This window comes from Lagenorhynchus albirostris, chromosome 11, assembly GCF_949774975.1.
Source record: "Lagenorhynchus albirostris chromosome 11, mLagAlb1.1, whole genome shotgun sequence".
NCBI classification, from domain to species: domain Eukaryota; kingdom Metazoa; phylum Chordata; class Mammalia; order Artiodactyla; family Delphinidae; genus Lagenorhynchus; species Lagenorhynchus albirostris.
Window position 1 is genome coordinate 77763104 of NC_083105.1, and position 26437 is coordinate 77789540.

At 39.0% G+C, this 26437-nt stretch overlaps 1 protein-coding gene and 1 pseudogene across 1 annotated transcript in view; one reads left to right on the plus strand and one right to left on the minus strand.

Annotated features, from left to right (window-relative positions):
* The window catches only part of FGD4 (FYVE, RhoGEF and PH domain containing 4), a 204901-nt gene that overhangs the window by 145142 nt on the left and 33322 nt on the right, over nucleotides 1–26437 (minus strand). The gene's annotated exons all lie outside the window — the stretch shown is intronic.
* LOC132529017 (small ribosomal subunit protein eS12-like) lies at nucleotides 910–1292 on the plus strand (annotated as a pseudogene).

Here is a 26437-nt window from a genome sequence, read left to right on the forward strand (position 1 = left end):
TTTAAGAGGCCTGGCAACTTCTGCCTCCTTCTTTTTGGAGTCCAACTGCCATGCTGTGAGCAGGTCCAAACAGCCACATGAAATGAGAAAAGCCCACATGGAAAAGAAGAAATACCCAGCTGACAGCACCTACTTGCCAGGCATGAAAATGAGCTATCTTGAAAATAAATCCTACAGCCCTAATCAAGTTGTCTCAGCTGACAGCACACAGACTGTGAGATACAGTGAGCTGTCCTTATCAAACCCTACCAAATCCCAAAATCGTGAGCAAAAACACCATTGTTGTTTTAAGCCACTAAATTTGGAGGTGATTTGTTATGCAGCAATAGATAACTGAAACAAAATTTGGTACCAAAAGTGGGGTTCTGCTGCAACAAAAACCTAAAATATGTACTGGCTTTGGATCCACGTGGTGGGTGGAAGCTGGAAGAGTTTTGAGGAGATTGCTAATAAAGATTTGAAAAAGTGAAGAAATGTATCAGTGCCTGAAGAAAAGGGACCCTAGTTATGTACTGTGAGAACAATTAGCAAACCATTGCATGCAGTTATGTGGAAGGTGGAAATGGTACCTAATGAACTCAATGATCTGACTAAGGAAAATTCAAGGAAGAAAGTTGAAAGTATCAACTGATTCATTTTAACTGCCTATATAGTGAGATGAACTAAAAAAGGCACTGTTTGGTTCCTTTTCGAACAGAATTTAGAGGAAATATAAAGGGGTCAGATTTGACCAGTTCAAAAATAAAACCATTGCTCATTTCAGCATCTTAGCAAAAAATAAGCTCAAAGTAAGAAATGGCTCCAGGTAGCTCTTTCCCTGCTGTGGCAGAGTCCTGCGGAGGTGGAGGCTCGGGTGCAATCAAGATTCAGCTCCACCCGTAAGCCACTGCCATAGCCACCACCATAGCCGAAAAAAGCACTGCTGCCAGAGGTATAATGGATGTTAATACTGCTCTGCAAGAGGTGCTTAAGACCGCCCTCATCCACGATGGCCTAGCATGTGGAATTCGTGAAGCTGCCAAAGCCTTAGACAAGCTCCAAGCCCATCTTTGTGTGTTTGAATCCAACTGTGATGAGCCTATGTAAGTCAAGTTGGTGGAGGCCCTTTGCGCTGAGCACCAAATCAACCTGATTAAGGTTGATGACAACAAGAAACTAGGGGAATGAGTAGGTCTCTGTAAAATTGACAGGGAAAACCCTGTAAAGTGGTTGGTTGTGTGGTGGTTAGGGACTATGGCAAACAGTCTCAGGCCAAGGATGTCATCGAGGAGTACGTCATATGCAAGAAATGATCAAATAAAAAAAGCGGGCTCTTGGGATTTCCTGGTGGTCCAGTGGTAAAGGATCTGCCTTACAATGCAGGGCACATGGGTTCGATCCCTGGTCACGGAACTAAGATCCCACATGCCGCGGGGCAACTGAGCCAGCGCACCATAACTACTGAGCTCGCAAGGCTCAACTATAGAACCCGTGTACCGCAACAAAAGATCCCGTATGCCTCAACGAAGATCCCGTGTTCCACAACACCAATGCAGCCAAAAAGACCCGATTCAGCCAAAAATATAAAAACAAAATAAATAAATAAATAATCTTAAAAAAAACACAACTGGGGTCCTGTGGAAGGGAGGGAGGGAGGGAGGGAGGAATGGCTCAGGGCAAAGATCAAATCCTGCATTGCCAGTAAAATGTGGCCTTGAGGATGTGGCTGTACAACCCTTTGTTGACCCCTCATAAAGATTTTAGGTTCCTCATAGACTTTTTCCTTTAGACCAGTGGTTCTAAAATTTTGTGTACACACTTCTAGGTACTCATGTCCTTGTAGAGTCCCTTCCCACATTGACTCTGGGCTGAGCCTATTACTGCTTAGACGATTAGAATAGGACAGAAATGATGCAGTACCAATTCTGGGCCCAGACCTTATTTGGTTGGGCAGCATCTATTTTTTCCATTTTGGAACCCAGACACCTCAGGTGACCTAAGCAGCCACTGGGTCCTAGCTGAGCTCCTATCCAAACCTCAGAGGATCACAGCCTTTCTAGCAACCAGCTGACAGGACATGAAAACAGAACTGCCTGGTCAACCCACTGAACCACAAAATAACAAACTGCTGCTTTAAGCTACTAACAAGTTTTGGAGTGGTTTATTGCACTACAATAAATAACCGAAACACAGGTCCCTTTTAGTGGTATTTTAAACTTCACTTCTCTCTAGTCATGATAGACTAGATAATTATGAAGAAATGTAATGGAAACTTTTTGTTCTAAAAATTTAATGTCCAGCATGGATAGATCTAGAGATTATCATACTAAGTGAAATAAGCCAGACAAAGACAAATATCATATGGTATCATTTATATGAAGAATTTAAAAAAAAAAAAAGAAAAAGATACAAGTGAACTTATATACAAAACAGAAATAGACCCACAGACATAGAAAACAAACTTATGGTTACCAAAGGAGAAAGGGGGGAGATGATAAATTAGGAGTTTGGGATTAACATATGCACACTACTATATATAAAATAGATAACCAACAAGGACTTACTATATGGCACAGGGAACTATACTCAATATTTTGTAATAACCTATAAGGGAAATGAATCTGAAAAAGAACATATATATATATATGTGTGTGTATATATATATATATATGTATAACTGAATCACTTCGCTGTACACCTTAAAATAACACATTGTAAATCAACTATATTTCAATTTAAAAAAAATATATATTATACCTAAGATCAATTTAACCATCATTTAAGCAAATGAAACATACCTTCTAAGTCTCAGGAAACTTTTTTTAGAGGCTATCTTACAGACAGATCTTAGAGTCTAAGCCACTAATAATAACAAAAACTTAACAGCTTCCATTTTCAGTAGAAAACAATAAGCACCTACACAGGCCATCAGGGAGGACTGACCAGGGAAGGAGATCTTAGCAAGGCATACCAGGGGTACAGACAAAACTGAGGAAGGCCCTGTGTATCAGATAAATTCACAATAGGAATTTGGAAGTCAGCAGGGGATACACAGACACCAAACAATCTGTGGTAACAGCCAGGGAATCCTCAAGGCACAGTCACAAGAGTGAAGATGGCAGGTCTTCCAAAGCCTGTTGTTATGGCAACCAGCAAAGATTTTTAACATCTGAAACTCCAATAAGAATTTGTAAGCTCTGCTTTCTCTTGTGTTGATGCAGTTGCTACCCATCTGCTTAGCTCCTTTGGATTTAAAGAGCCCTAAATGTCTGAGCCATCACCCCTCTTTCAGTCCATCCTATGGATGACCATGATGGCATATAGGGAGCCTGGAGGCTTTCTGCATCTTGAGAATAGGGACAATAATAGTAAATCCCTCATAAGATGGTAGCATTATTCTTCTAATTTTCACAGAACAGTGCTTAGAAGAGTTCTAGGCACATAGTAAACTCTCAATATGTTACACTATCAACAGATTACATTTGGTAAATTTGTTCAATTACAAGTGCATCTGCCCTAAAAACAATAACTTTCAAAGAAAAAAATTAAAAGAATATCAACTCATAAGCCTATTAATAGGGAACTGGTTTAAACAAATTGTAGTACAGCTATAAAGTGAAACACTATGCTGCCTTAAAAGAGATAATAAATAAAATAAAGGAAGAGGATTTTAAAAGATTCGATGTGGGAAATTTCTAATATAAGTGAAAAACCAAGTTGAAAAAAACATATAATTCCACTTTTAAAGTAAGTATATACTGTTGTATATGCATAGAAAAGAATCTGTTAGAAGCCACCAGGCTAAACAGACACCACAATCTGGGTGGGAATTCCACTTTCTACATAATATACCACTATAATATTTGTTGCTGTTGCTGTCTTTTAACAGTAAGAACAAATGACTCTTATAATCAGAAAAACATTAATGTGAAGGCACACAGATCCTTCTTAAAACAAAGCATGCTTTTACCTGAGTTTGTTCACAAGTTTTCAGTGCTCATTCTTATTCAGCACACAAGCAGCTCAGGTCTGTTTTTAGAACAGTGTCAGAAGCTGCTATATGAGCTGTTTCCTGTACTGGGCAGCTATTTTTAATTAATGAACATTTTGTTGTTAAGAGTTCACTGGAAAAATAGAAACACCACCATTGCTGCAAGTTAAACTAAAGAAAGGCTTATTCTCTAAAATAAAATGAAAAGTTTAAGTTATAAAAAAAGTATTCCACTTTAAAAAGTATTAAGGTATATAGTATTTAGTATTAAATATTTCCACTATGATATTGAGATAAATTAGTTTCATTTAAAAATTCCTGAAGGAGATCTAATTCTATTTACTTAGCTTCTCCTAAAAAATAATACAGCATTCTTTATATAGTGGAGACTCAAAGGTGAGCTGTGGAAAAATCAGAGGTAAGAGAAAAGAGGATGAATACAGAAATAGAATAAGATTTCTTTCAAACAAAATATTTATTAAGCAACAATGTGCAAAATGCTGCCCTATACTGACTAGAGAAAGTAAAATTGTGGTTACTCTGTCGGTATGAACAGCAACAAAATCACTCTGTCCATTTTATTATTTTCTCCCAAGGTTTATATGAGATAATATGGCTCAAAAGATAGCTGCTATGTAAACAAATAATATTTTTCATCTATTCAGTTGTTCAACCCATGGGTCACATAGCACCACAAGGAGTCCTCTGGAGAACCAGCAGCAGTGAGAGTTGGTGAGAATTCAATAGCTGGGTAGCAGAACAAGAATTCCCAGGTCCCACCCAAGCCATCCTCCCATAGAATGAAGATGGGATTTTCCTGTAAACCTAAGAGAAGGTTCTAAGAAGGCCTCACTGCACTGGGTATGATTATGTGCAGTCCAGTCACAAAAAGAAAGGTTTATTGTTCTCTTGCCAACCTATAATCCTCACGACAGGTGGCAATCCACCCAATTATGCTAAACTCTACCCACACCCTCTTCACTCACCACATCCCTAAATTCCGTGCATTTGTAAACTGCTTCACAATTTTTTTAAGTGCTTTCTTATCCATTAATTTGATTCAGAAAGGTTATAAGATTTCTTCCTAGTGTGTTTAGTTAAAATTGTTTGCATTTGAGAGAAGTTTTGAGAATGGGATAGGATGAACATCTGGCTCCCAAGGGGTGGTGAGGGCTCCCAATATCCTCTAAGGAGGCCTTGCTTTAGCATGTCCCATGGCGGGGTGTGAGGGGGAGGTATTAACACTATGCATCAACTTGGAGGGTGTTTTGGACAACATAAACATTTAAACCAGTGAACTGTGAGTAAGCAGACTGATTTCCATAATGTGGGTGGGCCTCATCCAATCAACTGACAGCCCGAATAGAACAAAAAGACTGGCCTCCCTGAGCAAAAGAGAATTCTTCAGCAGACTGCCTATGGACTCCATCTGCACCACTGGCTCTCCTGGGTCTCTGCCTGTTGGCCTTTGGACTGGAGCTGCACCACCAGCTCTTCTGGGTCTCAAGACTGCCAACCGACACCGCAGACTTGGACTTGTCAGCCTCCATAAACACATGAGCCAATTCCTTATAATATATATATGTATACACACAACCTATTAGTCCTGTCTTTCTGAAGACTCCTGACTAATACAGAGGGTCCTGCAGTTTAATAACTACACAGGAAGAGTCACTAAATGAGGGACAAGTGGCTTCTCCTGACTAGGGGATGCCTGACCTTTCTCCCTACCATGGTGCTCTCCAGAAAACCATACTGTTTAGAGATGCATGAATATGCCTGGAATGGATACACACATTATTATCCCTTACTTACTAGATTCCTGAGAAATGAGTCCTGAAAGCAGTTCACACTCTGCTCAAAGCTTAAAAACACAAATATAATATAAAAATCACATAATTAGGCCCTGGTGGCGCAGTGGTTGAGAGTCCGCCTGCCGATGCATGGGACACGGGTTCATGCCCCAGTCCGGGAAGATCCCACATGCCACGGGATCCATGAGCCGTGATCCCATGAGCCATGGCCGCTAAGCCTGCGCATCCGGAGCCTGTGCTCTGCAACGGGAGAGGCCACAGCAGTGAGAGGCCCGCGTACCACGAAAAAAAAAAAAAAATCACATAATTAGCTAGACAAGTCTCAGTAATGACCTGCTGAGGTCATTGTGGAAATGAGAGTAAAAGAAAAAAGGTAAAGGTGACAGTGTAGGAAGCACAGTGACGTCTGATTCGGGGCATCACACACATTATTCTCCCTTATAAGGACTGAATTATTCATGCCTGCCTCAAAACACCTCAATATTATCAAATATGTACCTAAATAGTTATGGAACTTCTCTACCCAGTTCTCAAACCTTCACCAACATTTACCATGGGTCACTTGCTTAACTAGACAAATGTACCACTTGTGGTTACGCTTCATCCTAACTTCCCGGATCCTCTTGAGGCTGTCTAGTCTGGCCCACCCTCTGCAGGCAGCAGCACGACAGGGGAGCCCTTTACCTCAGTCCTCTGATCTCTGACAGATCTACTTCTACTTCTGGAACTCTACTTCTGGCCCCTCCCACTCATCATCCCATGAAGGTAGTTCTTACAGCCTACCCTGACAATTTACGTATTTGCACTTACTTTTCCCTCATCAAACCAATATTTTGAAATATTTTTGCATATAAGCTTTTAAAAAATATACTTTCCTTCACTTTCTATTGTCTTTACCTCCTTGCCTTTGCCTCTCGTTTCACAATGTATCCTTCCCCATGGCCACTATACCTCTCCAGCTTTAATTCCCTCCACAAAGTAGAGTTGTAGGTAGAACAGATACTATCACACAATTTAGAGGTGAGGACATAGGCAAAAAGAGATGAAATGACTTGTACAAGTTCAGACTGTAAATTAATGGTAAAACTACAGTCAGGACTCATTTTCTATTAACTCTTAGCTTAATGTCTGTTACACAGGATGGCAATACAACAGTTATCAAAAGCACCGGATCTAAAGTCAGATTATACCTGCTCCACTACTTATCAAACTGTGACCCTCACTATTAAGCTAAACTATTAGTGGTTTGGTTTCCTCACCTATAAAAACTGAAATAATAATGTTACTACCTTCACTGGGGTTTTGAGAAGATTTCATGACATGAAATGGGTAAAATACTTTGAACACTGCCTAGCACCCAGGAAACTCTCAGTACACTTTATCCATTCTTATTCTTATTTAATCATCTTTTCAATGGGTATATAAAATTAATGCTCTCAAAATTGTCCTTTTTCTTTAATCTTTTGTAGAATCATGAATTTCAGCTGGATGAGACCAAACACACATAAAAACCAAGGCTAATCCACTGTTTATTTACATAGCATGTTTCACTGGGTCACATGCAAAATTTTAAGTGTTTAGCAAAAACTTTAAAAGAAACTTGGGGGGGCTTCCCTGGTGGTGCAGTGGTTGAGAGTCCGCCTGCCGATTCAGGGGACACGGGTTCGTGCCCCGGTCCGGGAGGATCCCACATGCCGCAGAGCGGCTGGGCCGGTGAGCCATGGCCGCTGAGCCTGCACGCCCGGAGCCTGTGCTCTGCAACGGGAGAGGCCACAACAGTGAGAGGCCCACGTACCGCAAAAAAAAAAAGAAACTTGGGGCAGAAAGGAAAATCATAACTTAAAAAATATTCCTATGTTATTGGCTATGTGAAATAGCTGGTAAGTGCAGAACTTTAACCTTTCCCTCATGGGATTACTTTATTGAACACTGACAAAACAGTCTTGATACAGCTACATTCTAAACCCAAGTAACAAATGCAATGTGAGGTCCTCTTTCTCTGTCATTTTTAACCTTGGGTCTTTACCCAAAACACTCAATTACTCTGCCCACATGGATTAATGCCTCTGCAAAGAAGTGGGCAGGCCGTCAGAAGACCAGAGTTCTTATTTAAATTCCCACACAATCTTTTCAGATCTTAGTGTTGCCAACAATATCATCACCACATGTCCCCTTACCTCACAGGCTTTTCAGAACAAAAACGGGAAATACAGCAAACCATAAAACATGGGCATTTACCACAGGTTTCCAGGTTTGCAGCACAGAGGAAAAAAAATGTATTTATGGGGATAGTATCAACGTTCCTCCAAATGGAAGGCAACTTGAATATCTGAAGTACAAAGTTGAGAAGAATGGTTATTTACCTTTAAACAACGATAGTTGAATAATTCTTTCTTGTGCTATACTCTTTTAACTAATTTGTCTCCCAAAGAGTTAGTATTTTAATTAGTACTTAATACACAACAAAGGTACTCCTGACATTAACATTTTTAATTCTGAAGGGTTTTGGTATCAAGGTTTTTAGTAATAAGGCAGACCTGGTTGAAGCTTTACTCTCCCCTATAGCTATGTGACTTTGAACAAGCTAGCTAACCTCTTGAATCCTTGGATTTTATTTGCTTGTTTGTTTTTCAGTGGTGATGGTGGTTTTGAATAAAGAAGACGATTTCATCTCCTCTCTCACAGGGCTATGGGGAGCAAATGAGATCACACACCCCAGGGTATGAACAAGAAGGCACCAGTCAACACTGCTGCCCTAGTCCATCAGCAGCTGAGGCAGCAATCTGTTTTATTCAACAGTTTATACCTTAAAGCACAGGGAACTATATTCAATATCCTAGGATAAACCATAATAGAAAAGAATATAAAAAACAATGTATATATGTGTATAACTGAGTCATTCTGCTGGATAGCAGAAATTAACACAACATTGTAAATCAACTACACTTCAATAAAAAAATTAAAAAAAAAAAAAATTCACACCTGAATTTCCTAAGCTGTCTCAAGTGGGTTTGATAGGTGATATGAGTTAACACAAGCCCATTGATCCAAAAACTGAAAGAAATAAGGTTAAAATCGACCCATGAAAGAAAAACAGGGTGAGTAAAAGTTTTAGCAGAAATGTTGGCTGTGATTCACAGTACCTACGTTGCATTTTCTTTCTGTTCTCACTGCCTTTAATCATGGCTATGGCACAACTAAGTGTGAGGTGAGCTAATGGAAATGTCAATACCCCTCAAGTACTACTGGAAGCACCAAGGTCTAGGATCCAAACTTACATGTTCTAAGAGGTATAACCTTCTCATTTTGAACTTGACCCTGGATTTGCCAACCTGAAAGGTCTTTAGTTAAGATAGAAAAACAAGCCCAAAACGAATGTTTTCTTATCTTTCTTTAAGGCAGAAGATTTTTTAAACTGTGGTCACATCTCCTTAGTGGATCTGATAGAAAATAGCAGGGTATATAAACACACAGAAAGGATTAAGTTTTATTTCAGACACAAATACACATGTACATGGACACACAGAGTTCTGTACTGGGTTGTGGTTAAAATGTTTGAAAGCAACTATTAAGAAGCATAGTTATGGACTGTTCTCCTTCTGAAAACAAGTAGGAAAGCATTATGTATTCAGTTTCCACAGTAACACTACTTTTTTCAAAGTCCATTGCTGTGACAAAGAAAAGGAAGACAATTTAAAAGCCTGGACTCTTGAAAAGAAAGTTTTTCCCCTGACTTCAGCATGTTGGTTCCAACTAATCATTAATATGCCCAGATAACTAATATATTTTCAAAACAAGAGACAAACACGGGGGGAGAGGCAACTACAGAGGGAAAAACATTTTATTACATTCAGGTATTATGCTAGGTTATACGCCAGGCACACGTATAGGCTTCCTCCCTCAATCTTCACAATTCTGTAAGCGTCACAATGTGGTAGCTGCTATGACTTCATAGGTTTGCATTTTAAGTGACAATCTAATGAAGGTTGTTTTCTTATAGTCACAGGACTGGCAACTTTGGTCATTACTACCTGCCAGGTTTGGGTTGCATCAGGGCGTACATTCAGAACTATGGAAAAGCAGAAGGTAGAATCCAGAACGTCTTCTAGTCTCTACTTTTTCCCAAAAATAGACTGCACTTAAAAGAATAGCTTAACTGGCACAGAACTGTAATTCAAAGAACAAGACCAGCCAGTGACTTACTGTGAGATCTTGTAAAAACCAACTTCTATGGACATCTATTTGTGCATCTATAAAATAGGGATAACACACACGCACTTAAACTTCGGTTGGTGTATGTCGAAGAAACGTGACTACGACCTGAGGAGACCAGTCCACTGAGCCTCGCGAAAGGTCCACTGAGTGGGCTCCCATCCAGAGCTACTCCAGGCTGCCGTGCACCCAGTGGAGCCCACGCCTGGCACAGGTGTGGGACCCCAACCTTACTGTCTTCGCGGAGGAGTCCTCACGTAAAACAAAATTTCTGCAAAGAAGATACACAGATTGCCAACAAACACATGAAAGGATGCTCAACATCACTAATTAGAGAAATGCAAATCAAAACTACAATGAGGTATCACCTCACACCAGTTAAAATGGCCATCATCGGGCTTCCCTGGTGGCGCAGTGGTTGAGAGTCCGCCTGCCGATGCAGGTTCGAGCCCCGGTCCAGGAGGATCCCACATGCTGTGGAGAGGCTGGGCCCGTAAGCCATGGCCACTGAGCCTGCGTGTCCAGAGCCTGTGCTCTGCAATGGGAAAGGCCACAAGAGTGAGAGGCCCGCGTACCACCAAAAAAAAAAAAAAAAAAACAGGCCATCATCAAAAAATCTACAAACAATAAATGCTATAGAGGGTGTGGAGAAAAGGGAACCCTCTTGTACTGCTGGTGGGAAAGTAAATTGATACAGTCACTACGGAGAACAGCATGGAGGCTCTTAAAAACCTAAAAAGAAAAAGAAAAAGAAAAAAACCTAGAACTACCATACAACCCAACAATCCCACTACTGAGAAAACCATAATTCAAAAAGAGTCATGTACCACAATGTTCACTGCAGCTCTACAGAATATGGAAGCAACCTAAGTGTCCATTGACAGATGAATGGATAAAAATGTGGCACATATATACAATGGAATATTACTCAGCCATAAAAAGAAACGGAATTGAGTTATTTGTAGTGAGGTAGATGGACCTAGAGTCTGTCATACAGAGTGAGGTAAGTCAGAAAAAGAAAAACAAATATTGTATGCTAACACATACATAAGAAACCTAAAAAAAAAAAGGTTCTGAAGAACATAGGGGACTTGAGGACACAAGGAAGGGGAAGGGGAAGCTGGGACAAAGTGAGAGAGTGGCATGGACATATATACACTACCAAATGTAAAATAGCTAGTGGGAAGCAGCACATAGCACAGGGAGATCAGCTCAGTGCTTTGTGACCACCTAGCAGTGTGGGATAGGGAGGGTGGGAGGGAGATGCAAGAGGGAGGAGATATGGGGATATATGTATACGTATAGCTGATTCACTTCGTTATAAAACAGAAACTAACACACCATTGTAAAGCAATTATACTCCAATAAAGATGTTAAAAATAAATAAATTAAATTAAAAAAATAGGGGTAACAGTGCCTTACCAACCTGATGGTAGAGCTTTTTTTTTTGCGGTACATGGGCCTCTCACTGTTGTGGCCTCTCCCATTGCAGAGCACAGGCTCCAGACGTGCAGGCTCAGCGGCCATGGCTCACGGGCCTAGCTGCTCCGCAGCATCTGTATCTTCCTGGACCGGGGCACGAACCCGTTTTCCTTGCATCGGCAGGCGGACTCTCAACCACTGCACCACCAGGGAAGCCCTGATGGTAGAGCTTTGCAAAGTTTCTAAAAACTAAGATTTTATGATTTATGCTTTTTAAAAAATTAATTAACTAATTTATTATTTGTCTGCTTTGGGTCTTAGCTGCGGCAAGTGGGATCTTTGTTGTGGCACGCGGGCTCAGTAGCTGCGGTGCGCAGGCTTAGTTTCCCCACAGCACGTGGGATCTTAGTTGCCCAACTAGGGATCGAACCCACGTCCCTCACACTGGAAGGGGGATTCTTAACCACTGGATTACCAGGGAAGTCCTGTGATTCATGCTTTTAAGATGACACATTCTATACTCTCAACTCCATCACCAGAAACTTCATTACCACGGGTAGAATTAAAATTAGTAGTAGAGAAATAAACTCTAGGGCACAAGTTCTTTCCCTGTGGCACCCTGACTGGCCACACCCTACCTCCAAAGCCTGAAGTATGGCTAACCAGGCTTCCTAATCTTATAAATCTGCCTGGAATTTTTGCCTCTATCTTGCCACCTAGTGGCAGCAGGATTCACACCACTATAACCAAATGTTGATTCCTGGTGCTCAAGAGGAAGAAGGATTTGGGCCATTCTCTGAGCCAAGAAATTCTTTCCTCAGTCACCAGGCAGGAGCCATAGCCTGGAAGCCCTGCTCTCCCGGCTGGAGTCTAGCCTTCAGATGCCTCCACCTTCCAAAGCTTGTCTTCATTAACAGAAACTTCATTGTTAGATAGCCTCATCCACCAGAGGGCAGAGAGCAGAAGCAAGAAGAACTACAATCCAGCAGTCTGTGGAACAAAAACCACATGCAAAGAAAGACAAAATGAAATGGCAGAGGGCTATATACCAGATGAAGGAACAACATAAAACCCCAGAAGAACAACTAACTGAAGTGGACATAGGCAAACTTCCAGAAAAAGAATTCAGAATAATGATAGTGAAGATGCTACAGGACCTCGGAAAAAGAATGGAGGCAAAGATCAAGAAGATGCAAGAAATGTTTAACAAAGACTTAGAAGAATTAAAGAACAAATAAATAGAGATGAACAATACAATAACTGAAATGAAGACTACACTAGAAGGAATCAATAGCAGTATAACTGAGGCAGAAGAACGGATAAGTGACCTGGAAGACAGAATGGTGGAATTCACTGCTGTGGAACAGAACAAAGAAAAAAGAATGAAAAGAAATGAAGACAGCCTAAGAGACCTCTGGGACAACATTAAAAGCAACAACATTTGCATTATATGGGTCCCAGAAGGAGAAGAGAGAAAGGACCAGAGAAAATATTTGAAGAGATTATAATCGAAAACTTCCCTAACATGGGAATGGAAATAGCCACCCAAGTCCAGGAAGCACAGCAACTCCCATACAGGATAAACCCAAGGAGAAACACGCCGAGACACATAGTAATCAAACTGGCAAAAATTAAAGAAAAATTACTGAAAGCAGCAAGGGAAAAATGACAAATAACATACCAGGGAAGTCCCATAAGGTTAACAGCTGATTTCTCAGTAGAAACTCACAAGCCAGAAGGGAGTGGCATGATATAATTAAAGTGATGAAAGGGAAGAACCTACAGCCAAGATTACTCTACCCGGCAAGGATCTCATTCAGATTCAATGGAGAAATCAAAAGTTTTACAGACAAGCAAAAGCTAAGAGAATCCAGCACCACAAAACCAGCTCTACAACAAATGCTAAAGGAACTTCTCTAAGTGCGAAACACAAGAGAAGAAAAGGGTCTACAAAAACAAACGCGAAACAATTAAGAAAATGGTCATAGGAACATACATATTGATAATTACCTTAAACGTGAATGGATTAAATGCTCCAACCGAAAGATACAGGCTTGCTGAATGGATACAAAAACAAGACCCATATATATGCTGTCTACAAGAGACCCACTTCAGACCTAGGGACACATACAGACTGAAAGTGAGGGGATGGAAACAGATATTCCATGCAAATGGAAATGTTGGAGTAGCAATACTCATATCAGATAAAATAGACTTTAAAATAAAGAATGTTACAAGAGACAAGGAAGGACACTACATAATGATCAAGGGATCAATCCAAGAAGAAGATATAACAATTATAAATATATATGCACCCAATATAGGAGCACTTCAATACATAAGGCAACTGCTAACAGCTATAAAACTGGAAATCGACAGTAACACAATAATAGTGGGGGACTTTAACACCTCACACCAATGGACAGATCATCCAAAATGAAAATAAATAAGGAAACAGAAGCTTTAAATGACACAATAGACCAGATAGATTTAATCGATATTTATAGGACATTCCATCCAAAAACAGCAGATTACACATTCTTCTCAAGTGCACATGGAACGTTCTCCAGGATAGATCACATCTTGGGTCACAAATCAAGCCTCAGTAAATTTAAGAAAATTGGAACCATATCAAGCATTTTTTCTGACCACAACGCTATGAGATGAGAAATGAATTACAAGGAAAAAAACGTAAAAAACACAAAAACATGGAGGCTAAACAACACATTGCTAAATAACCAAGAGATCACTGAAGAAATCAAAGAAGAAATCAAAAAATACCTAGAGACAAATGACAATGAAAACACGACGATCCAAAACCTATGGGATGCAACAAAAGCAGTTCTAAGAGGGAAGTTTATAGCTATACAAGCCTATGTCAAGAAACAAGAAAAATCTCAAATAAACAATCTAACCTTACAGCTAAAGGAACTAGAGGAAGAAGAACAAACAAAACCCAAAGTTAGCAGAAGGAAAGAAATCATAAAGATCAGAGCAGAGATAAATGAAATAGAAACAAAGAAAACAATAGCAAAGATCAATAAAACTAAAAGTTGGTTCTTTGAGAAGATAAAATTGATAAACCATTAGCCAGAATCAACAAGAAAAAGAGGGAGAGGACTCAAATCAATAAAATTAGAAATGAAAAAGGAGAAGTTACAACAGACAACACAGAAATACAAAGCATCCTAAGAGACTACTACAAGAAACTCTATGCCAATAAAATGAACAACCTGGAAGAAGTGGACAAATTCTTAGAAAGGTATAACTTTCCAAGACTGAACCAGGAAGAAATAGAAAATGTGAACAGACCAATCACAAGTAACGAAACTGTGATGAAAAACCTTCCAACAAACAAAAGTCCAGGACCAGATGCCTTCACAGGTGAATTCTATCAAACATTTAGCGAAGCGCTAACACCCATCCTTCTCAAACTCTTCCAAAAAATTGCAGAGGAAGGAACACTCCCAAACTCATTCTATGAGGCCACCAACCCCTGATACTAAAACCAGACAAGGATACTACAAAAACAGAAAATTACAGACCAATATCACTGATGAATATAGATGCAAAAATCCTCAACAAAATACTAGCACACAGAATCCAACAACACATTAAAAGGATCATACACCACGATCAAGTGGGATTTATCGAAGGGATGCAAGGATTCTTCAATGTATGCAAATCATTCAATGTGATACACCATATTAACAAATTGAAGAGGAAAAACCATATGATCATCTCAATAGATGCAGAAAAAGCTTTTGACAAAATTCAACACCCATATATGATAAAATCTCTCCAGAAAGTGGGTATAGAGGGAACCTACCTCAACAAAATAAAGGCCATATATGACAAACCCACGGCAAACATCAATCTCAATGGTGAAAAACTGAGAGCATTTCCTCTAAGATCAAGAACAAGACAAGGATGTCCACTCTCACCACTATTATTCAACATAGTTTTGGAAGTCCTAGCCATGGCAATCAGAGAAGAAAAAGAAATATATGGAATACAAATTGGAAAAGAAGAAGTAAAGCTGTCACTGTTTGCCGATGACATGAAACTATACATAGAGAAGCCTAAAAATGCCACCAGAAAACTACTAGAGCTAATCAATGAATCTGATAAAGTTGCAGGATACAAAATTAATGCACAGAAATCTCTTGCATTCCTATACACTAATGATGAAAAATCTGAAAGTGAAATTAAGGAAATACTCCCATTTACCACTGCAACAAGAAGAATAAAATACCTAGGAATAAACCTACCTAGAGAGACAAAAGACCTGTATGCAGAAAACTATAAGACACTGATGAAAGAAATTAAATATGAAACCAACAGATGGAGAGATATACCATGTTCTTGGATTGGAAGAATCAATATTGTGAAAATGACTATACTACCCAAAGCAATCTACAGATTCAATGCAATCCTATCAAATTAACAATGGCATTTTTTCCAGAACTAGAACAAAAAATCTTAAAATTTGTATGGAGACACAAAAGACCCCGAATAGCCAAAGGAGTCTTTTGGGAAAAAAACAGAGCTGGAGGAATCAGACTCCCTGACTTCAGACTATACTACAAAACTACAGTAATCAAGACAATATGGTACTGGCACAAAAACAGAAACATAGATCAATGGAACAAGATAGAAAGCCCAGAGATAAACCCATGCACCTATGGTCAACTAATCTATGACAAAGGAGGCAAGGATATACAATGGAGAAAAGACAGTCTCTTCAGTAAGTGGTGCTGGGAAAACTGGACAGCTACATGTAAAAGAATGAAATTAGAACACTCCCTAACACCATACACGAAAATAAACTCAAAACGGATTAGAGACCTAAATGTAAGACCAGACACTATAAAACTCTTAGAGGAAAACATAGGAAGAACACTCTTTGACATAAATCACAGCGAGATCTTTTTTGATCCACCTCCTAGAGCAATGGAAATAAAAACAAAAATAAACAAATGGGACCTAATGAAACTTCAAAGCTTTTGCACAGCAAAGGAAACCATAAACAAGACGAAAAGACAACTCTCAGAATGGGAGAAAATATTTGCAAGCGAATCAATGGATAAAGGATTAATCTCCAAAATATATAAATAGCTCATGCAGCTCAATATTAAAAAAAAAGAAACCCAATCCAAAAATGGGCAGAAGACCTAAATAGACATTTATCCAAAGAAGACATACAGATGGTCAAGAAGCACATGAAAAGTTGCTCAACATCACTTATTATTAGAGAAATGCAAATCAAAACTACAATGAGGTATCACCTCACACCAGTTAGAATGGGCATCAACAGAAAATCTACAAACAACAAATGCTGGAGAGGGTGTGGAGAAAAGGGAACCCTCTTCCACTGTTGGTGGGAATGTAAATTGATATAGCCACTATAGAGAACAGTATGGAGGTTCCTTAGAAAACTAAAAATAGAATTACCATATGATCCAGCAATCCCACTACTGGGCATATACCCAGAGAAAACCATAATTCAAAAAGACACATGCGGGCTCCCCTGGTGGCGCAGTGGTTGAGAGTCTGCCTGCCGATGCAGGGGACACGGGTTCGTGCCCCGGTCCGGGAGGATCCCACATGCCACGGAGCAGCTGGGTCCATGGGCCATGGCCACTGAGCCTGCGCATCCGGAGCCTGTGCTCCGCAACGGGAGGGGTCACAGCAGTGAGAGGCCCGCGTACCTCAAAAAAAAAAAAGACACATGCACCCCAATGTTCGTTGCAGCACTGTTTACAATAGCCAGTTCATGGAAGCAACCTAAATGCCCATAGACAGATGAATGGATAAAGAAGATGTGGCACATATATACAATGGAATATTACTCAGCCATGAAAAGGAACGAAATTCGGTCATTTGTTGTGATGTGGATGGATCTAGAGACTGTCATATAGGGTGAAGTAAGTCAGAAAGAGAAAAACAAATATCGTATATTAACACATATATGTGGAACCTAGAAAAATGGTACAGATGAACCAGTTTGCAGGGCAGAAACTGAGACACAGATGTAGAGAACAAACATATGGACACCAAGGGGTCAAAGCAGCGGCAGTGGGGGTGGTGGTGGTGTGATGAATTGGGCGATTGGGGTTAACATGTATACATTGATGTGTATAAAATTGATGAATAAAAAAAAAATAAAATTTAAAAATTAAAAAAATAAATGTATAAGACACAGTTACAAGAGCTTACAGTTCCTTGATAAAATATATGTATATATGCATATATACACAAATGTATATACATACATATAAAAGAAAAAAGGAGAAACTTCATTATCCAAGAAGCCATCAATTTGCAAACTTTTTTTTAATGGTAAAATATAACATATAGAGGGGGTCTTAAAGAGACTTAAAGACCCATACAACTAGAAAGTGAACTCTTCTTAGAATTTATCCATCTATTAGACTCAAGGCCACTGTGCTACACAACTCTGGGGGACATGATGGGGCATTCATACTTAGTTTATGTGAATGGCACCCCACCCTGATGAGACTCGCTACTACTCAATACATCTCTGCATTTACTAAGCAAAACCTGTCAGGGCTCCCCCTTAACTGCTTTCTTTGTATTAGGAGCCTCCTTGCCTTAAAAGCTAATATCTAGAAATGCTTGATTAAAAAAAAAAAAATTCTTCTAACAAACTTCTAACAGAATCCTTGTTACTAAAGTGTCAAATTGGCTCTAGCTTTCTACAGCTCTCAGTTGGCTCCCACTTAACACTCAAAATAGAAAAGCTCTCTGTGAGCGGTCCCCCCATGGTTAGCCAAAAACGGATAAAGCAGCATAGGGTTATGTAGGACATTTCACTTCCTCAAGTTGCCCCTTCTCCCAAAGGAGGAAAGGAAACACAGCAGCTATCCCCTTTGCATCTTTTTAAATTAACTGCTTCACTGAGAGGCAGAAAAGTTCAGAAAAAGAGAAAGAGAGGAAAAGGGAATCTACTATTAAGAATCTATATCAACTATATTTCAATTTAAAAAGCCAACTACATTAAAAAAAAAAAGAATCTAATATGTGACAGACACCAAGCTAAGGCTTTTTTATATTGTATATAGGTTACCTTTTTCAAGAAAAAGTACAGCAATGGTACCAGAGTCAAGAGATCAATCCCCTCTTTGTCAGTAACTAGGGGTACAACCTTGAAAAGCCTGTTATTTATATTCTCTGAAGCCTAGCTTTCGCCAGTGTAAAATGGGGATTAATACATTCTATTTTTACTAAACAGCAAAGCACTGTGCCAGGGAAGTGTTGACTGCGTTCTCTCCCTTACTACCGCCCTGCTTCTACTTAAAACAATGGGGAAGGGGTGGGGGTTGGAGAGTCCCAAGCACTTTTGCACTGATAAACTGCCTCCAGCCTTTTGTCTATTTTTAGAAATATTTGGAATTAAGTTTCATTTAAAATAAAAGTACATAGTAGCTTCCTCAAAGATCAAAAAGAAGGCAAATGTTAGTGCACGGTAGGAGTTCAATGGCATTGATTTAAAAGGTAAGCAAACCCTGGAGAGAAAGTATAAGCAAATAGTGAAAATTAATGGCCTTCAACCAGAAAAGGGAGAGAGTCAAATACAGGAGAAAACAATGTAATAATAGCAATTAATTACTGAGCACTTAAAAGTTTTGCATGCACACTGCATTTGATACTCACCAGAAAAGGCCAACCATGGAACAAGCTGTGAAAGCTTTTAAAGCTGCCACACTGGAAATGGAAAAGCAACTTATCTACCAATTTTCCTATGACAAATATGTAGTGTTTACTTGTTATTAACCACCTGATATAATGCAGAAACCAAACCAAATCCATAACTAAAAAAGTCACAGTGAAAACCTTTAAAAAGCCCAAAAGGAAGGATAACAGTCACAGGGCAAAGGGCAAAAACTGGAAACAAGAAAAGCAGATACTTCCATTTTAAATGCACAACATTCTTGAAATTGCCCCAGGAAGGTGTCTGTTTCCCTTATAGCATCTCTCACTGCTCTGTGCAAATATGTGGATTCAAATTCCACTCTGCTAGTTGTATAAATTTACAGCAGATAAATAAACTACCTGGCAAAAAGACATCAGAAGAATCAGAGAAACAGATGAATAAATCGAATTATTACTATTAAACTCAACAGGTAAAAGCCTCTTATGCATTGTGGCATTTTTCTGCATCTTGTTAGCTTCTAAGACTGAAGAAAGAAAATCTTTTGAAAGTTTTTGTTACAAGCCTGGAGATATATGAATCATAAGTGGGCATGAAAATCTTTACCTGAAAGGGCAAAAAAAAAAAAAAATCAGTAAATTTGTATTAATATAAGTTTTAATTGCTTGAATAGTTATAGTTTTTCCCACATGATCCTGATTCAAAATATGATAATTTACCAAGAGTAAAATATTTTTTCCTAACTGAATATTTTATTATCAAACACAAACTTAGAAGAATCAGTATTAACTTTGAACATGATGAATAAGTTATGGACCCTCAGACACAGAAACAACACACATCCTGTATGGATTAGATGTCTCATCTAATAGGTAGAGTAATATGATAGGTAGGGTTACTATACTTATAACTTCATTAAAAATTCACTAGTAATCTACTGGAGAAAATGAGTTATTTATATTCTTTATTCAGCTAATAGCACTTTCAAATGCCCAGTTATTCAATAGAAACAATATGTAGAAAGAGTGTGGGGATTTTTTTAGTTATTTTTTTATTCAAGTATAGTTGACTTACAATATTACATTAGTTTCAGGTGTACAACATAGTAATTTGATATTTTTATAGATTATATTCTGATAGAATAATTTTTCACACATTGAGGTTAGAGAAGTCATTCTGACTTATACATGATTTAACTTAAACTTTATGCTAATTGGTACAGCCTGTTTTGGAGCATGGGTTGTTTTTGTTTTTTGTTTTTTTTTTCGGTACGCGGGCCTCTCCCTGTTGTGGCCTCTCCCTGTTGTGGCCTATCCCGTTGCAGAGCACAGGCTCTGGACGCACAGGCCCAGCACCCATGGCTCACAGGCCCAGCTGCTCCGCGGCATATGGGATACCCCCGGACCGGGACACGAACACGTGTCCCCTGCATCAGCAGGCGGACTCTCAACCACTGCGCCACCAGGGAAGCCCGGAGCATGGGTTTTAAAGTAAGAGACCTAGGCTGAAATACTGAATCTGAAACACAAGTAATTGTGATCTTGGGCAAGGTATCGAACTTCTCTGAGCCTCAGTTTTGCCATCTATAAAATGGCAATATCTACTTCACAGGAAAACCGTTATCATTATATCACATGATATATGCGAAAAAAACTACATAGTCTGTTAATACCTAGTGGAATCTAAATAGATACTTACATGACCTCTTTGCCTTGGTTTTTCAGCATCTTTCTCTAAGCCACTCATCTCAAATTTTTTTCATCATACAACCCATTAAAACTTTTGGCTCTGCACCCCAGGAATGTACATTTATAAATTCTGTACTATGTACTATTGTGCTATTACAAAATACACAAAAATAGAACTTTTAACAAGATGATACAGAGACAACATGAAAAGCAGTTTTAAATATTGGCCTCATAGTATTACTTAATACTATCTCAAGGCATGATAAAACTTAAGCCAAAATTTATACTTAACAAAAGCAGATGTAAATTCAGACTTCAAAGAATCTTCATGGTAATTCTGATTTTTTGTTTTTTTGGGGGTCACATTCTTGTCCTATTTGGTTAGACAGTCTGATTGTTTTTACATCATAATATGACTCAGAGTTACCAGAAGTATAAACTGTACTGTTTACTTACTGTTCATGTGTCTTGTATTCTTAGGCTTATCTTCAAACTGTGGTTTCTTTAAGAGAGGCTTTGAATTTGATATCATGTATCATTTTATGAGAGTTTAGTTAAAGCTAAACAATATATCCTGTAATCCTGTAAGTCCACTAAACCAAGCACATATAAACTACAATGTTTAGCAAAATGCTAAAAAGAAAGGGCAAAAAAGGCCTGCCATCCCTCTGAGTCATGCAATTGCCATTCTCCTTTCAGGAAGCCTTCCCTACCATATGGGATGTGACATGTGGCACTGTGACATTCAGACTAGGAAGTCACCATCAACATATAAAATTATGATTTTTCAACATGTATAACAGCTGTTAGTAAGGCTTATTTTTTAAACAATAAACAGAAGTTCTAATATTTTCTCCTAACACCTGGATTGTCTAACATACATTGTGTATATACATCCTACACCCCACTTGGCCTTCAAATCTTAAAACAGCCTCCTGACCAATGTCAGCCTCTCCCCTCTTCCAGTCTATCTTCTACACTGCTTACAACTGTTCCTTTCTAAATTATAAACCTGATCATTACCCGCTCCCTCTCAGAAATCCCCAATGGCACTACTCTTTAGCATGGCATAAAACGTCTAGCTCCTAACTCATGTACATACAGCTTCATCTCTTATCATCTCTTCATCTTACAGCTCACACTATGCCTTATTCTGGAGCCCCACCAAAAGGTTAGATGTTTTCCCCAAGCATGGTCTCACACACCTTCCTTCATTCAGCAAGCATTTATTGGCTACCTACTATATACCAAGCACTGGGGAAGATAAGACTACTCGTTGCCCTTGAAGGCACCAGTCTCCCAACACAACAATCAAGTAAATAAAATTGCAGCATAATGCAAAAAGTACTCTGATGGAGATTTATACCAAGTACGTACTTTGGAAGTCTGGGGTCAGGAACGCTTCTTGGTGTTGCCAGAGCTGTGCCAGGTCTTTGCTCAAAACCTGCCAACACCCACCTTTAGCAGGAGTTAACACAAATCTTTAAGTCAAAGGATCCAGAGATTCAAAAAAAAGGAAGCTACAAACAAAAAAACAGACAGAGCCATCTGGAACCAAGAACGTGAGGAACCTGACGTGCAACAGACCCCAAGTCTCCTTATATGCTGATTTTACTACCGGCAGCCATGACAGGCCATTAAGGACCAATAAATGGTAAAAAGGGGGTGGCACCCTACTCCCTCAAAAAGTCCTGCCCCTTCCCCTGGTAGACTAAAGCATAATGTCTCCCCATCATTAGCCTCACTCCACTTCCCTTTGTCTTTACTCTTTACAATTAAATCCCTCTCGCCTAGTAGGTTGATCTGTGAACAGTTCCCGCTTCTCTGTTCTTTGGTCACTGAACAAAGCTTGTGCTGCATCAATCTCAGCTTCAGTTTTGTTAATTCGGCTGCTCGAACCCAATCCAAAAAAGAACCATCCCCTGCCGCCTCAGCTGCGGAGACATTTGCTCCTTGTATCATGTAGGTGCTATTCCTTCACCCAGAGTATACTTACCTACCTTATTCCTTGTATGATAACCTCTTACTAATCCTTCAAAAATGTAAATTTTTACTTCATAAACTGCCCTGGAAAGATGTGGTCTCTTCTTCCCAGAAGCTCCTGTATCACTCTGTCATGCTGTTATAACACCTACTGCTATTTCATAATGACATCTTCAAAACAAGTTTTGTACAAAGGAAATCTTCAAATGTTAGTTAGGGGAAACCTGCAAAATAATAACTCCACTTAATGACAATTATCAAATTTTTAAAGATAAGATTAACCATTCAAGAAATATACTTGCTCCTCAGGGGTTTTACGTTTCCAACCTTCAATGAAAGTATAATATACATAGAGAAAAGTGCTCATATAATGCTCAATGGATTTTCACACACTGAACACACTCCACCAGCCTTACACCCATCCTTAGGTCTTTATGAGTCCCAGCAACTATCTGACTATCCATTTTTAGACACTATGAAACCGATAATCTAGTTTTTAACCATTGGAGCTTCTTTAAAATAAGAACTCTTTTCGGCCTTAGCGCCATCTTCGGAGAAACCTCCGCGCCATGAGAGCGAAGTGGAGGAAGAAGTGAATGCACAGGCTGAAGCGCAAAAGAAGAAAGATGAGGCAGAGGTCCAAGTAAACTTGTACACCCATGGAAGCCACAGGAGCACAAGGGAAGAAAGGAGAAACAAGGGAAGAAACAAGGGAAGCCAGAGGCCAGGGACGCTGGTACAAATTGTTGGACTGCTTGCCTACTGTCTAGAACTTGTCTCAGTGGATCTGTCTAGAACTTGTCTCAGTGGATCTGGAACATCGATGGCCATTTTGATTGCCTCGACCACCTTTGAGAGACCCACCTTGCTCGTATCAAAACGGTCCCTTTTGGTCCTTTGCCCTAGACCTTTGATATACTGGACTAGTTCTATTTTCAGTTGTGGCTGAATGTAACATGTAACAATAACTTATCTCTTTTGCTGTCTTAGCTGAAGAAGAAAAAAAAAAAACTCTTTCTTTTAAATATTAAATTGAGAATTCAAAGAACAGAAAAATTATAGCAGGAAAATATTTTGTGAATAAATATGACACTTTAAGTAAGCTGCATAATCAATGTTTTCATTTCTCATATTCGTCTAAGTATAATTTATTTCAAAACAAATATCTTTTTTCTCAAAAATACTTTGATTTTTAAATGCATATGCTTCCTTTTTCAAATTTTTACTTTTGTTGAAGGAGATAAATCTAAATGTAGAAGTGTCTTTAAGTGCCTTAAAAATATTTTTTATGATCCTTATAATAGCAATAGTCAAACATTCTCAAATAACCAACCAAACTGATAACCTCTTTCAAATAACCATCTGCTGGCCCAGCTCTTCCTGCCATCTAAATCCTTGAAAATTTTTAATTTTAGTAAGTCGGTGACTCAAGAGATTTCTGAAAGTATCATCACTCCTGTTGATAATTTCTAGCCAATTATATGAAGAAAGGAACAGCAATTTCAGTTCAAGACCTGACTTCTTTAACTAGCAGAGAAACTTTAGCAAACTTAAGCAAATCCCTTAAACTCTATGAGCCTGTTTCATTGTAAAAATGAAAATTACATTAGTGAAGAATAAGTAAATGCTTCTCAAACAAAAATGCTCCCTCCAAATTCAGTTATACTGTCTGTGAAGTATTGCTGTTAAATCTAGAACAATGAATATAAAGTTAGAAGCGGTATGATAGCACCATTGATTTTTTGGGTGACCTTAAATCGAGTCATTAAATCTCTCTGGGCCTCATTGCTAAGTAAGAACACTGGACCAGATCACCAGTTGTAGTTAACTATTGGGTAATGGAGACTTGAAATTCATGATGCTCTTTGCAGAACATGTTCTTGTAAAGTATTGATTTACCAGCTAAGTTCAGTTTTATCACACACAAGGGACTTATTAGCAGAAAATATAATTATACCTATTAGAAATTTAAAAAATTACAGCCACAGCAAACAAGGTCACAAAACATAAGCTGTTTGAATACAAATTAATTTTCCCATTAATTTGTATTCATTTGTACAAGTACAAATTTCACGTTGAATTCAGTTAGTGCTCCCAAGCAGACTGATAAAAACGGCAGGAAATGATTAAAAAAAAAAAAATTGAGTGAAAAAAATGTAAATGAAGAAATTTTATTAATTATCTAATTAACAGAAAGGAAAGCAATCCTGTCATTATTTAATTATTAAACATTTAGTTATTTAATTTCAATAGCAGAACTCCTGACTCCAGCTCCTGGGAACAGAGCTAGAGGAAGGAAGCACCAGAGGCTCTCCAAGGTCCCTTTCAGCCCTAGGACTCTGGTTTCCACTGAAATTTGCATTCTATTTGTATATGCTACATGCTGTTCTGGGTGCAAATAACGATATAATACTTTTTTTTTTTTTTTTTGCGGTACGCGGGTCTCTCACTGTTGTGACCTCTCCCGTTGCGAAGCACAGGCTCCGGACGTGGAGGCTCAGCGGCCATGGCTCACGGGCCCAGCCGCTCCGCGGCATGTGGGATCTTCCTGGACCGGGGCGCGAACCGGTGTCCCCTGCATCGGCAGGCGGACTCTCAACCACTGCACCACTAGGGAAGCCCCGATATAATACTTTTAATAGTGCCTAATAAGCTGATTATTTTTAAGGAAATAGCCCAGCACACTCATACATAAACACCCACAAAACTCAACCCTTGAGTACTGGGTCCACTGAAGACATCTTGAAGCTCAGTGAATACTGTACCAGTGCATATTATTCCATATTAATTTGACAGACCAAGTAAGACTGTCTTTTCTTGCAAAAGACCCTAGCGATTAGATGTTAGAAATTTCCCTCCACAATCTATACACACTATGGCGTATTTGTGATGTATGCTTGTGGCACTGGATAGTTCCAAAATGAGGACAGTTTTTTGTAAGTGGGGGCGCTGTGAAGCAAGTAGAATCTTAGTTCCCTGACCAGGTATCGAATCTGTGCCCCCTGTGTTAGAAGCATGGAGTCCTAACCACTGGACTACCAGGGAATTCCCAAGGGCTACCGGAAGTTGATTTTTTTTTTTTTTTTGGCTGCGTCACATGGCATTCGGGATCTAGTTCCCTGACCAGGGACCAAGGATCGAACCTGTGCCCCCTGCAATGGAAGTGCAGAGTCTTAACAACTGGACTACCAGGGACGTCGCGAGGACAGCTTTAAGTGGTAAGAAAAGTAATCTAGTTACTGCAGTTCCCCATCTTAAGATGATCGTGACACCTTTAGGCATTATTATTTCAGTGGTAGTGGTCCTGAATTAAGTTAATGGACAAAAATAACCCTAGACACACTTTGGCTAAAATATAAAATATTTCACAATAATTCTCCTTCACGTAACTCTGATTTCTAGTTAAAAACAGAAAACTTATGGTTATCCAAGGGAGAGGGAGAGTGGGAGGGACAAATTAAGAGGATGGTATTGACAGATACAAACTACTATACATAAAATATATAAGCAACAAAGATTTACTGTATAGTACAGGGAATTATATTCACTGTCTTGTAATAACCTATAATGGAATATAATCTGAAAAAAAATAACTGAATCACTATACTGTACACTTGAAACTAACAAAATATTGTAAATCAACTACACTTCAATTTAAAAAATCTAAAAACAA